This window comes from Dysidea avara, chromosome 1 (assembly GCF_963678975.1).
Source record: "Dysidea avara chromosome 1, odDysAvar1.4, whole genome shotgun sequence".
Classification (NCBI taxonomy): domain Eukaryota; kingdom Metazoa; phylum Porifera; class Demospongiae; order Dictyoceratida; family Dysideidae; genus Dysidea; species Dysidea avara.
This window is the reverse complement of record NC_089272.1, coordinates 3,905,228-3,920,664: the sequence shown is the minus strand read 5'-3', so window position 1 is coordinate 3,920,664 and position 15,437 is coordinate 3,905,228. Positions and strand designations below refer to the sequence as shown.

At 36.2% G+C, this 15,437-nt stretch overlaps 1 long non-coding RNA gene across 1 annotated transcript; it reads left to right on the top strand.

Annotated features, from left to right (window-relative positions):
- The first annotated feature begins 14,357 nt into the window (after positions 1-14,357).
- Positions 14,358-15,373, top strand: LOC136253530 (uncharacterized). The gene is made up of 2 exons (XR_010700160.1): positions 14,358-14,660; positions 14,720-15,373. It is a non-coding gene; the product is annotated as an uncharacterized lncRNA (long non-coding RNA).
- The last annotated feature ends 64 nt before the right edge of the window (positions 15,374-15,437 follow it).

Sequence of the window (15,437 nt, the reverse complement as noted above, 5' to 3'; positions counted from 1 at the left end):
GCCACACTCAGGCTCACAGTAGCCAATTCCAATGCAACAAAGAACTATCATAAAAGAAAATTTGTATACAGTCAAGTTATATCCAACAACTATAATACAGGTATACTTGTCGTAATTACACAAGGTGATGAACAAGAGTCTCATTGTAAGCCTTACAAGATAAGTTGTGAGTTTACACCACTAGTAACAACTACGTACATATCAGGGCTCATGTCCCAATGACACTGTTTACAAAGTTTTGTTGTATAAATACAGTGTAAATGGTGTATACCTGTAGTATTTTGCGGTTGTTACTTGCTTGCTGTTATGTGAGCTGGCAATTGCATCTATATATTTCAGTGGCTTTTGCTTATACAAGTCTTGGATCACATCAAGTTGGAGGGTCTGAAGTTGCAAGCTATAGCTGTTACAGTATCTTGTAACTTTATACGGCAAACTTTATTTTGGTAGCTACCCACTTTAGTTTTATTGGGAATAAGCTGAATCATAAGACATGAATTGCAGTGTCTCTTGTAACTATGTACAATTAACTTTTCACTAGCTATTTTGACCTGAAAAATTCTCTTTCTATTAAACATATTATTAGTGCTAACTACTGACTAAAGTTTAAGTCAATATTTTTCAATCTGAAGTTATGAGTCATCAAATTTGGCAAATTGGATACATGTGGAAGACCCTCTTTAGCAAATCCAGTCACATAATATTATATAGCCCAACTTTAACACCACGAAATTAATTAGTGGTCAGACTTTGGAATTTTAAGTTATAGCCAATTAAACACATTTATAAACAATAATACTAGCACTAGCAGCAGCTGGCTGCATCATGGCTACTTGATTAAAACACTTCTAATTAAGTTTACTTGACAAGGGATGGTCCTGAGCATAATTCCTGCACCCCAAACTTAAATCTTTTACCATATCAGCAATGGAAACCAGAATATTAAAGATTAGCAGCTGTTTGAAACAATCCATCTTTCCACAGATAAATGTGAACACAATGAAGATTGCAGAACATATGGTGGACTGGCTGGGCGTTCATCAATTTATACCTGACTATATAGAAAGTCTTATAAGTGCTGGTTCATGCACACATCAGAACAATTTTTTTCTCACCAGAGCTTCTAAAATTATGTCAAGTTATATAAACATTTTACATTTAGTGTTTGTAAAGCATGCCTTCTTGTGTGGCATACTGTACTGTATTTGTGGTGACTATCCCATTGTAATGGAATATGATGTGGATGATTTGGTTACTATTCCTAATGATTAGAGTAGCAATGATACTGACATTGTTACTGAGTAAAATAGCAAGTTAGTGTATCTGGCAAACACAGAGCAATATGTGTGTCAGCCATGTTGTGACGGACAACATTGTATCAATATCAAGCTAATCTTTTTCTATAAAATAGTTAATGAAGACATACATTTATTGAAGCAATGATACCACAATAATTATTTTACAGTGGATCCTCTCTTATCTGGGAACTCTGGTGTATACTAATGTCTGTATCTCAGAAATGTCCGTAACTAAGAAATGTATGTTAATATGGCACAGTAACTGAATTAAATACAAGTAATGTTATTAATGTTATCAGTTAGTGCTATGCAGTTTAGTGGACAAAGGGGGAAGCATTCATGGTCACTCCAGTCCTATGCACTGGAAAATTTATTATCTCTAGCAACCAAGTGGTGGTTATTAATAGTAGAATAAACAAGCTACCTAACTGATAAACAACAACCTAACTTTAGGTCCCCTCCTTGAATGTGCTTTCATCCATATAGTACAGAGAATATTTATGTTTTTCATCCATCCAAAACTTCATTATTGTAAATGGACTACAGGCCATGGCTATCTGGACAAAAGGAGGTTCCACTGTACCACACTATAAATAGCAACATGTCATATTACTTAGAAGCCCAAAAACTGTAGTATGTGGCTAAACTACTATTATTATCATATAAAAGTGTTACTATTCCCAACGTTGTGTATGCAGATCAGTACATACATTTCTTTCCGTTGAACTTTTTAAACTGTCATTGTTCAAAAAATATATTGCCAAGACTTTCTGGGTATGTGATGATTAACAACTATGCAAGCTGGCTAGCTATAAAGCAAAGTGTAGTTTTGCATACAATTTTAATGTCAATTACTACACTGTATGTAGTCATGGGTCAAGTCCAACACCATGCACAATGCACATACATCAAACTTGTTGCAATAAAACTTTCCCACTATAATACAACATGTTATTAAGTTTTTGTCACATCAGAAATTTTGTGCTAATTAGAGACCAATAGTTATTATGGAGGAGGTCGCTGTTGATAATTATTAATTGTCAATTTGTCATTCATATGTTTTAGACTTCTATGACATTTGGATATTCGCACTGTTAGGTCACACCAGTGTTGTGTGGCTGTACTCTTTGGCCAGGAGCTTATTTCACCTTGCGGCACTTATAATTATGAGCTCCTATTTATAGTATTGATTGTGGGGCTTAGTTTATATCAACCCAAAAACACCTACAGTATGCTGTAAAAATGGTGTGTCCAAGAAACTACATGTACGTGTAACCCAAAGTATAAACAGCTCTGTAGTAGAGAAAGACTTCATGAAAGATTTTTTTCCTTTCTTTGACCCTTTTCTGTTTCACCTTATTGTTAGCTAGGCCATGTAATATTTAAGTCTCCAGTTCCAGTGTGTTAGGTTAGGTTAATCCAAAGGCTGCAGCACATGTTCTTCAGTGCAGGCCACTGTAAAGCTTTAATAATAATAATAAAATAAAAGTAAAAAATAACTGGTAACTTAAGGTGCTGATACCTGGAGCGATCAAAAATCAATCTTAATCCAACTAACTATATAATTACTAAAGTTTTTAATCCTTGCAAGAATATCTTGCATGGCTGTAAAACAAGTGCACCGATGAAAGTAACTGGCAATTAAAATAACTGATATCTGAAGCGGCCAAGAATGAATGTTTATATACAACTAATTGAAATTAACAAATAGTTTAACATTGAACCTTTATCTTTCAGTTGTGTTCTACATTCACTCTTGCTGCATCATAAATTGATTTCTTTTAACTCTAAATGGCTGGTAATTTGGCCACCTTTTCTAATAGTCAGTGTATAGAGCAAACAAGGTGGCCAAATTAGAGTTTTAAAAAATAAATATAGGATGCAGCAAGTCAAAGCTGCTATCCTTTAATTTCACTGCTTTATTGTGTGAATTTATACACATACTTATATTGCAAGTGTAATACTGTGATTTTGATTTTATTTGTTTGCTGCTAGGCCTGAGTCAAATAGCTATGTTCAAAATTTTACCCAAAATACTTTCAAGATTTTCCCCAAAATTTCACTTATCATGCTCTTCAGTGATCCCATTATGCTTGTATTATGCTCCTAGGTTAGCAACATTTCTTACAATTAATCTTGGAACATTTTAATCAGTGAATGCTCTATTAAAGTATTCCACTACAAGGTGACTGTTTTATTAGAGAGTATCGGTCTAAGGAGCTATGTACTGAGTGTCCTATTACAATTTGCACTTTCCACTGACTGCTTTATGAGAGATTATTCATGGAATGAAGCTCCATAGTTTGAAATATCCACCTAATATGCTAGCATACCACTCTAGTCAATTATGCTTTTTATTTAATATGCTTGCATATTTATTTATTTATTATTAATACTGTCAAGAGTATATAATGGGGAGGGCCTCCCTCCCCATTATATACTTTTGATACTGTGCAGACCTCCATTTGGGAGTACATATATGCACAGATACATACAAAAGAAGTGTACAAGTCTATAGCTGGGTTGATGCATAAAAGTCTACTTTTTGACGCAGGCCTATTTGCTGCATTTGTGTTGGATATTGCAGGATATACAGTGATGTGGCTGAGAGTATTAACCTCTGTGGGAAGACTTAGGCGTTTATGCCGGGGAAGGACATGCATAATACCATTCTGCAATGGACGAATGTGGCTTGATCTCGTGCTTGAATTGTACAAGTAGCACTTATGTTTTTCAGCATATTAGCAAGAGTTCATATTAATATTACAAGCAGTTTGCAAACTATGTACACAGTGAGAATAATTCACATACAAATGAAAATTATATGAAGTTATTTGTCATGCATGAATGGCAACAGCTACCAGTGTTGGGAGTAACGCATTACTTATGTAACGCGTTATGTAATATTTTTGTGGTAACTAAGTAATATAATGAAATACGCTATAAAAACAGGTAATATAACTCACGTTATTTTACTTACTAATGTAACGCGTTACTTACGTAATATAGTTACTGTAACGAGTCTAATATTATGTAATAATATTACTACAATTAACGAAGTTACTAATCTCGTTAGTAATCCACTGAGTAACGCCTAGCCACAATGAAGTAATGAAGCCTACTGAACGAAGCTTATTCACCAGCTTCTTACTTATAACCAAGATTTGCACATTGTCCAACAAGGAAATTATGTCACGTGATAAGGTGATAGTTTCACACGTGACAGCTTAAGGCTGTGGACACAAAGTAATATAATATGTAATATTCAGTATTATAGTTACTTTATTTTATGGGTAATATGTAACTGTAACTAAATACTTCAGTTGCAAGTAATATGTAATATGTAACTATAGTTACTTTTTACAAGTAACTTGCCCAACACTGACAGCTACTGTCATCTGTTACAAAGTTTTTTTATTAGCAACATTGGCAGACACAGGGAGATATAGGGATAGCTATAGGGTATACTCCCATGCAGTTTATGACTCAGCAACAGCAGCTCATTACACTGTTTTGTACCAATAAATATATGCCTATAACTTCCATCTTATTAGTTTTGCTTTATTTTCCTCAACAACATAAAAGGTAACAATGATTTTTATTACAGCAACAACCACAGTACAACTGCAATCGTGGTTCCAAATATGGTAAATCTTTTACAATTATTTAGTGTAAGTATCTTCACCAGTAGCTACTGGATCTAGCCATCACCGATCAACAAATTAGCACTATATAATGCAGTTATACACTGTAAAAATAATTTTGTCATTTTAACAAACTGTTTGTTATCTTATACATGTGATCAAAGAAGATTTGTTGAAAACTCTTACTGAAAGTTTGGTGCTCTCTCATTTACTTTATTCACTGTCAGTTTGGGGCCCTTCACTTTCCCAGTATAGTATCACCTTCAGAGGCTGCAGCAAATGCAAAACCATACTGTATGTCTCTGTAGGGATCTGTATAAGTATGATCATGTAAGACATCACTATCCAGCACTGAACTGGTTTCCATTTGAGCTTTTGGTTCAGCATCGCAGCTTGTGTGCTATGCACAACTTGTTTGAGTTCCAGCGTATGCAGTACCCACCTATTGTGCTTGGGCAGAAACATTCATATGGGACAAGATCATCTGCATTGTTTGTTCAGCCAGTCCGTTGTCATCTTTCCTTTGTTCAGAGATTTATTTCGTTTCAAGACCGCACAATGGTGGAACAGTCTTCCTGAGGACATGGTGATGGCACAAGATTTTTCTTCCACTTAATTTCACATTTATTGACTAACTGATTGTGTGTATAAATTATGTTATGCATTTTCATGGTTGTAAGTGTATGTATTTGTGTTCTGTTGTATGTTTCCTCGGCCAGGGAAGAACGGCTATGCCGACTGATTTGAGTTTAAATTATAAATCAAATCAAATCAATACCACCGTTTCGTACCTGTTGTTTGGATACAAAAACTTGCCCAACTCAGTGAATTACGAAACGGTGGTAGTTAACAAACAATTTGACAAAATCGTTTTTACAGTGTACTATGCTATTACATGTATTATGATAGTTAACCTCTTGGTAACTTACACAGTAAGATGATGAGTATGATGCTCAGTCGTGCCATTCCCATGCAATTATATCAGTCTCAATATAGCCACTAGCTAGTTGGAGATTACTGTCACCTTGCTTATAAGCTTTGAGTAGAAACTATACATATATTTTTACTGTAGCTATTTGCACAACAATTAAGCACAAATGGCCAACGTATTTATAGGCAAATGTAGTCTCGCAGCTCCCGACCCTATATAAAAGACTACGGAAGTACTATATGTTTACGCATAGATACTGTCGATATACGGTTACGTCTCGACAACCGCAGCCAAATCCGCTCAGTTATAGCAACACCAACACCAACCCGATGGCACAACTTTACTTATGCAACATTAAAGCGAGCCCAACAGAAATGGTGAGTTTGTATGCCTGTTTTCGCTATGATTTTAAGCGCTAAACTCACCTCAGGGGACACCGGATGTAAAATTTTAAAAAATGATTAGCTATTACTACACTAGATGAATTACCGCGCCGGAGCCGCGAGTCTTTTGAAATCTTACGCATTACTATTTGTAAAGGGTCTATGCTATTTGAAGTGGCCGGGCGCCTCGAAACTAAGACAACTATAGCTTAGGCTAAGAAAGTGTTGGTGTGGAAAAAGTTTTGATGTGACAAAATGGGAAAAATGCATTTGTACGGGCTGCATTGTAGCTTTGCAGCTGATCAGGTGTAAATGACAAAAAAAAATCCCCATGTAGTACAAGGAGTATTCAATCACACTGTACATATTAGTAACTATTATTATTATTATTACTAGGACCGCGTCACATACAACCAAGTACATACACCAACGTGACAGCCCCCCGGTGAGGCTATTAGGTGGTGAATGCATTATCCCCAAATCAACTCAATATGTCACAGTATAGTGACAGATATAACACAATAGTGGCATCGTAACTAAAGGCCACCAGTAGCTAAGTGCCAGTACATCATTGGTGTGGTAATGGCACAGTGATGTGTACAAAGTATATGTATACAAAACATACAGAAGAGAACTATACATTATTGCAGTATTGTATGCAGCAATACATTATAGGCAACATCACCATGCAGATAAAAATTATTAGCCAATATACATCAATGCATATCAACATCAACTAGAGCTAAGTAAGGTTCATCAGTGATGTAGCAATGGCACAGTGATGGGTGACACACTATAGTTATGCATACACAACTTTCAGGAGATAGCTACACAATGCTGTAGGCGTATGCAAGCCAGATGAACCAGATAAAGGAAGACAGCCAAGCCACTAGAGCCTAGTAGCTACGCCAGGTGAAGGCAAAAAAGATTAAGCACGTATTGAATTGCCTGACACCAACACAAAGAAAGTTCGCCATGCCAGCTGCACAAGACAAAATTGTTTACTTGTATTTTATATGTAACTGTAAGCTTATTGTAAAGAGCGTGGCATATGTCAGTTTAATGTTTTCTTGTATTGCCTATTTACGCGGGGGGTCCGCCACTTTCTCGAAGGGCGTACGAGATTTCGAAATCACAGTGATTTCTCTGAAATCAATGATTTCATTAGTGATTTCATGATTTCAATTTTGATTTCGTGATTTCCGTGATTTCACCATTGTTGACTCTCATGGAGCTAGAACAGGTCCAGAAGCTTCGTCATCAGTAAACTGGATGGTAAAAGTTATATCTTCACTAGAGTCTAGTTCGTAAGCAAAGATGCTGGGGCCAAAGCCGTCTGGCTGAGATGATTCCAGGCACCAGTAGCGGTGATGGTTTGTGGTTGTGGTCGTACGGTAGTGCTGATGATTAACAGGCAAGCTAACAGTGTAAAGAGGCTGTCTAAAAATGAATAGAAGCCGTCCCAGAACTTCGTGCATAAGTTATATTCTAACAAGGGTAAAAAAATAATAGGCGTGGATCAAGGAATGCCGCACTGCATGGCCTAGTTATAGCTAGCCGCCGGCATTTTTACGAGGCAATCCACGACTTATCTGCAGCCTATCAATACCATTATCCTCTTAGCCACACAATGTTCAACTATACACCACTACCCTTACCACTTCATCCAGGTACTTAGCTACATGAGCCGGCATTCCTTCTTTCCAAGAGCTGTCATCGACTGGAATAATTTGCCAACTTCAGTGATTGAGTCAGAAAGCATGCATTATCAAAAAGCTACTACATACTTGTGCTGTAAAGTAAAAATGGTATAGGCAATGTTAGGCATTGTCGAGTATCGTCTTTACCGGTAGATATAATAAAGCAGTACTGTTGTTATCTTGTGTATTTTTTCCTTGGAGCATTACTCAGGTCCCCTTGGCACATCGGCATGCCCAGCAATAATAATAATAAAAGTACACTGTTAAAAATAAAGAGTAACCACCACTCTGAGAGTTCCCAGTGTAGGGAGGATTTAACACCCCACGGAGAGTAACCAACACTCTGAAGAGAATAACCATTACTCTGAAGAATAAGTGACACCACCTTCAGAGCATGTGTTACTCCCCAGTTACTCCTTTGGAGTAATGGTTACTTTCCAGGGGTGTTAAATCCTCCCTACACTGGGAACTCCTTGAGAGTTGTGGTTACTCTTCATTTTAACAGTGTAGCTGATGGTGATACATGTGATTAATTAAGTATATTGGAATTGGTTACTATTACATGGTTGCATGTCATCAGTGGGTCCACATGATTTCAGTTACACTTTTGTCACTGAGTTATGATGAATTTAAAACAGTATCTTTGGTAGGAGATAGACTTGGACTCAATCAGTAATGATTAAGTAATGAAAAAGGTGTAAAATTATTTACAAAAATAGATGACAAACAAGTACACAGAAAAGTTAAGCACAAAAGAATACAAAGACTAGTAAATTACAAACTACCACACTAATTACAATAAACTAAACTACTTACAAGCTACACCTACTTAACTACATTATAAAACCTAAACAAAATCTATAATGTCCTCCGAGCAAAGAGCATAGTGTCTGAGGACCATTTTGGCATTGTATTTCCATAAAGTCACTGATTAGGTAATTGTTCTCCGTAAAATTTGTGTGCTATACACTGTTAGCTCCAATACATCCTGCATTATCAGTTCTTCAGATAATATAATGCAAACCAGTATGATGCATTGCCAGCAATGAACATACCTGCAAAATTTAGCAGAACTTATAAACCTTATCTGATCAATATGTGATGTATTTAATCTGCATGAAGCTGACTTAGCTATATGCAGAAAGATAGCTACTTGTATGTATTACCTACCAGTTTTATAATACACAATAGATTAAATCACACCTGAAAGTTAACATAAACAATATCTCTGCTAACATCAGTAACGTGCACATCCCTTCCTTCACAATGGTATTGAAAACTGGAATGGCTCTCTGTTAACAACCCTGATCTCATTTCATATTGACTAACAACCACAGTGGCAGGAAACACCTAAGTACACAGTCAACTGATCTGGATACATCCATGGTCTTCATTGTGTATGCCAGGATTGTTTTATATGAAATGTTTGCTTGCGAGTTATGTAAAGATGTTTAGTGGGTCAGCTGAACAAGCAGAATCATATTATGTGAGCTAATCTTTGAAAAGTTACACCTAGTAGCTAGTTACTAACCAGTACTGACATACATGTTTTCTAGACAAGCTGCATAATTATTTGTCCTGAAGCTAATGCTGGGAACTACTTTCTTTGCAAAAGTGTGCTTATAGTTTGCAGCCCTTCTACATGGTTTACCCGTTTCATCATTAACCCATGCTGTACCGTCACTTGTGGCTGCGAGTAGAGCCTAAATTGCTAGTTAAAACTGAATAAGATTCCGAGATGGATTCTCAGATCACTCGTGTGGCTCCAGCATAGATTTTAGAGGCGTTTACGCGCCTCTAAAATGTATGGCTCCAGTGATGGAAGCTTTTGACCATTAGTGGACTCAGCTTGGGCTGTAAAATTCTAGAGATTGGCAGCCGAACCAGTGCCAGATCAAGTGATTCGGGCCTTAAATCACTTCTGTTATGTTCCAATTAATAATATCGCGTAATTCAATGCGTCCGTAATTTACGGAAATATACGGAGTTTTACGACTTTCGTTTTCAAAAAGTGTGATTTCATGATTTCAAATGTGATTTCTGACGAAGCGTACGAGATTTCAAGAGTGTCGGACCCCTCGTATTTACGTGAATGAATCCACTGGCAGCTGGCAAGGAGACTTGAGATGTTACAAACATAAAAACTTACTTGTAATCTTCTTGTTTACACAAGTGGCTTCTGGCTCTCCTGCACGGGCATCACTAATCTTCTTCGCGCAATATGTAAGTAATTAAACAAGGGTGTGGTAGTGGGCGTTATATAGAATTACACGTATGGTCAAGTCATCAGCACAAATAGGAACGACGATTATACGTTTGTGCCTTCATTCACAGGCGAATCTATCCCCGGTTAGTTCATGTCTCTAGGCCTCGTAGTTTTCTCAAACATTAATTATTAATTATTTATTTATTTAATTATTTATTTATTTATGACGTAATTTTAACCGCGTTTCGTATTATTCTTAGTACTTGGTTGTATAATTATTATCAAATTTACCACAGACCGGGAAGGACAAGTACAAAAGGTGTAAGCCTGAACTACTCTTACTTCATAGCCATATACGTACATGCTGACAATAAAGTGGCAACACTAGTAGTTGGCATGTTATTGGAGAGAAATAATAAATAGCATGTACTAGTGATGCCATAGAATATATTATGTTGAGTTTCTCGCTGATACAGAAGCTCTATCTACTAATGCCGGCACTCCCACTAACATAGTAGTACTATGTTAGTGGGAGTGCTGGCATGCATGTCGCTTAGTTATATATCTATGCTATAAGTATTCTCACATTACATATACTTTAACTGCCTGGTTACTGTTAAGAGTCCAATGATTTGGGTTTTATGAGTCCACAGAATCTAAATCAATGTATAAATGTGATTGGGTATATTTTCTTATTACAAAATTGCTGCTGCAAACTCTGTAGAACAGCAATTAAGTAATCTTACGTAAACCACACTCACATGATGTACAATTTATACGACTCATCTTTAAGTTAGTACCAAACAAGATTATTCCTATTGTTAATGTGATTGTTAGCTAATCACGATCAATCTATAGTGTTGAAATCATTGTAAATGGAATGTATTCTACTAATGAAGTTATGCATTATAATTATATGTGGTGTAATCTACGATATGACATTATACGTACATATACATAGTTACAGTTACATGGGAGGACATTCATTTGACTTCACTTCATGGTAAAGTAGTACCATTGCTAGCTACATTCTCAGCATATGATCTCTGATAATATTATTGTGAAACACGATATTCCACAAATCATTTCCTTATCTCATACTGCAGATGGCAAAATTCACCTCAGGTTTTAATGCTATACTACCAGAAATAGTTAGTTTATATTGCATCAACCAGCAATCCCTTTCTGCATGGGTTTCCTCAATCAAAAGGTCACAAGCTTGAGCAAGACCATGATACATGTAACATGAATGTGCTTCCAATTTTGCCAAAAATACCATCTCAAAAACCTACCAAAGAAGTTATGGGAAGGCATATTGTTTAGCCGAAACAATTCTTTATAGCATAGTTAACCTTGTGATACATTCTTTTTCTATCTACAGCACTTAGTTTAGCCAAGAATGTGCTTCCAAAAAAGCATGTAATCCGCCATTGTAAGCCTTCCGACCAAGTGACGTGAAGTGGTCTAACTAACCAGAACAATTATCATAACAACACCACAACTCATTCTCGTTACAAAATAAAGTCGTTCATGCCACCGTTCTGCTGTAATAGGATTAAATTTGTTGAGGCGCGAAACCAGCCTAAGGACACTGGTTCTTGTACAAAGTCTATGGGCGCCCGGCGCAGTTTCCAATCCAGGGGGGTATATTATCTATGGTTAAACCCATACATTTGGGCCTACTGAACCATAGTCTGTATTGCCACATGTAGACGGACTTCAATCCTACCAAATGGGTCATTTAGCCTCTATTTATACATATTTTATTACCTTCACTACAGAGCGGACATTGTACACCGCTATTTGAGATGCATTGCCAATACAACACTGTATGTCAATTTAATTTTTAATTAGTAGGCCCATGACCTCAAATTTTTGGTATTGCAGTACCAGTGCTTTCTGGAGTACCACAAGGCACAGTGCTCGGACCATTAATGTTTCTGTTGTGCATTAATGACATTACTAAAGACATCAACTCACCACTCCGCTTGTTTGCTGATGATTGCTTACTTTACAGAGCTATTAACAGTGCAGAAGACGCCAACATGCTTCAAGAAGACCTGAATAGGTTATCAGAATGGGCAAACACCTGGCAACTTAGATTCAATGTTAGTAAATGTACTGTCATACGTTGTACAAGATTCTTGACACCATTCAATCACATCTATACCCTCAATAATCACATCTTAAATCTATCTGATCAACATACTTACTTAGGAGTAATGCTTAATACATCACTATCTTGGTCACCACACATTTCTAGTATTGTTACTAAAGCATCTAAAACACTTAATTTTCTGAAACGCAATTTAAACAAATGCTCAAAACAAGTTAAAGAATCTGCTTATCTAACAATGGTCAGGCCACAACTAGAATATGCATCTGACGTCTGGGACCCTCACCAAACTGGAGATATTGCAGAGCTAGAAAAAGTACAATGAAGAGCAGCACGTTGGGTAATGAATGATTATGGTAGACTTAGTTCTGTCACCTCGATGTTAAATCAGCTATCATGGCCAACTCTCCAGACTCGCCGCAAATTATCTCAACAACAAACATTACACAAAGTTTTTTACCAACAGATATCACTTACAATTCCTCCATACTACCTACCAACATCACGATCCATGAGACAGTACCATCCACTGCACTACATCTTACCACATGTATCTACCACAGCACACCAAAATAGTTATTTTTGAAAAACAATTAATGATTGGAACTCTTTACCAGTAGATCTTATTGAAGTTGCAGATGCTGACATTTTTAGAACCGGGCTACAATCATTATTGTAATTGTGTTGCATGTATTTGGGCAAATCTGAGCACACCAGCAGGGCTGACTGCTCAGTAATAATCATAACCATAATCAAAACATGCCCTGCATTCATAACTAAAACAACTTCCTACTTGATGTTGTTTGTTTACTATTGCATGGACTGGTGAACCACAATGTATGTAAGACTATTCAGCTAAATGTAGAGTTTCTTCAAAGAGTGACAGCATATATAATAGAAATTGTTCAATATAAACTTCCTGTTGCTCTCACTGTGGTAAGCTGTAAAATTACCAAACAATTTGTCTGTCTATTATCACTTCATCATTATTTTTTATGTATGCGTGCTTGCAGTGGCTACCTGCATGTGCATGTTTTCAATTATAGTAAATAATACTATTTACCGCACCATGTATGTATTCACCCATATATGCACATGTACGTAATTATAGCACATACACAACCATAGCTATTAAATTGATATCAATCATAGTGTAGCTTAATACAAATGTCTCTGTTAATGCCAAATGTTGCTTTACAAAACTAATAAAAGTAATTATTTGACCAATTATTTATACTGCATAAATTTTTCCTTATACCAGTGGACATCCATTGACATCCAGCTCCTTATTAAACACTAACATCACAATGTGCTTCCCCCACTCCATTATTCCAAGTGATACTGTTAGACCCAATGCACTATATAATACAAACACTGTTCATCCTATTATCAGTAACATTTGCAACACAAGAGCTTGATTATGATGAATGAAAGAACCACAAAAATTATTTGAGTGATAATTCAGTAAGTGTGGCAGTGTTTAAATCAATTAATGTCTTTGCCAAGTCCAGCATTACAAAAAATATTATTGTGCAGATACTAAACCCTGCACAATCACAGTGCTTGTCATTTTCAACTCAAATGCATGTCAGGATGAACATGATGGTAAAAATTAAATGTGCCATTTGGAATACTCCCTCAAAGTTTATTCCTAATCTGTAGAAACTACCAGCAAATTCTGTAAAAGGGATCACACTAAATAGTATTGTAGTTGACCAGTCAACAGCTCCTCATGTTCTACAGTCCTTTTCATCATTCCAGTAGTCATACCAGCTACTGCAGTACTCACTACCACACTCTTCTGCACTGCTTGTACCAATGCAGCATTGAACTACACAATGAGCTCAATCACTGAATGATACATGTAATTTGCATAACTCATTTAATAGAATGATAAGTAATAGAATTTGTTGCTTCATGACTGTCATGTATGCACTGAATCTACTTGTCACACAAACAACACTGTACTACACTTTAAGTGCTTCTTGAGTTAGTATAAATATTGTTAAATATATACATCTGCGGGGTTAACTAAAAGTGCTAAACTGTTAAAATCAAGGGGGAATGTTATGACTTAATATATAACTGAATAGTGGTTATTGCTGAATGCCATGGTTGTTATACCCCACATTTCAGCCTCTCATCAACTATGAAATATTATCACATGCTTAGTGCAGTTAAAGAAATCCCCATTTTTAAAAATAGAAATTACATCATCATCATCTAGCTAGAACATTCCAAACCAACAACCTGCATATATATGTTACAACTTGATAGTAAACTCAGATAGTTGAACTATACTGTACAACAGTGTAATATAGCTACTGTCTACTATCATGGCTAACTTAAAGCTGCTATCCTTTACATTTACTGCTTTATTGTGTGAGTTTATATACATATTTACTTATATTGCAAGTGTAATACTGTGATTTTGATTTTAGTTGTTTGTTGCATTTGTGATGGATATTGCAATGTATGCAGTGATGTGGTTGAGAGCTTTGACTTCTGTGGGAAGGCTAAGGCATTTACGAAGGACATAATACCATTCTGCAATGGACAAATGTGGCCTGATCTCGTGTTTGAAATTATACAAGTAGCACTTATGTTTTTCAGCATATTTGTGATGTGCTGCTGCGATGGTGCATCTCATAGATCATGTGGTGATGAAGACTTTATAATGATAGGCATGGTTGTGACTTGTCTCATTGTGTTACTTGACATAATAAAGATCATAATCACAATTGTTTTTGATGACAAATTAGAGGTTGCAGCATTTGAACTATTCATGTTCATGCTCACATTAGCAATAAGTTGCTGTCTCCATCCTTGTACACGTAACTGCAGCTATCCATGTATCCCTGGGATATTGTGCCTGGCAATACTACAAGTGGCAGGGGAGGTGGTGAAACACATGTTTGTGGTTCACAATAATGAAGAGATGGATGGAACTGGATGTCTTTTTTTATGATGACAATAATGTATTATAATTATCATTGTCTCCACATGTAAAGTTAATTCTTTGCAGCTTATGTGTACGTATACTTATATGTAAAATACATGAAGACCGTTCATTATTATTTTACTTTTGAAGTTCACAGATCATCTTGTAACATTCACACAAACATGCTGACCTGTGTACTACACAAGTACCTATAATGT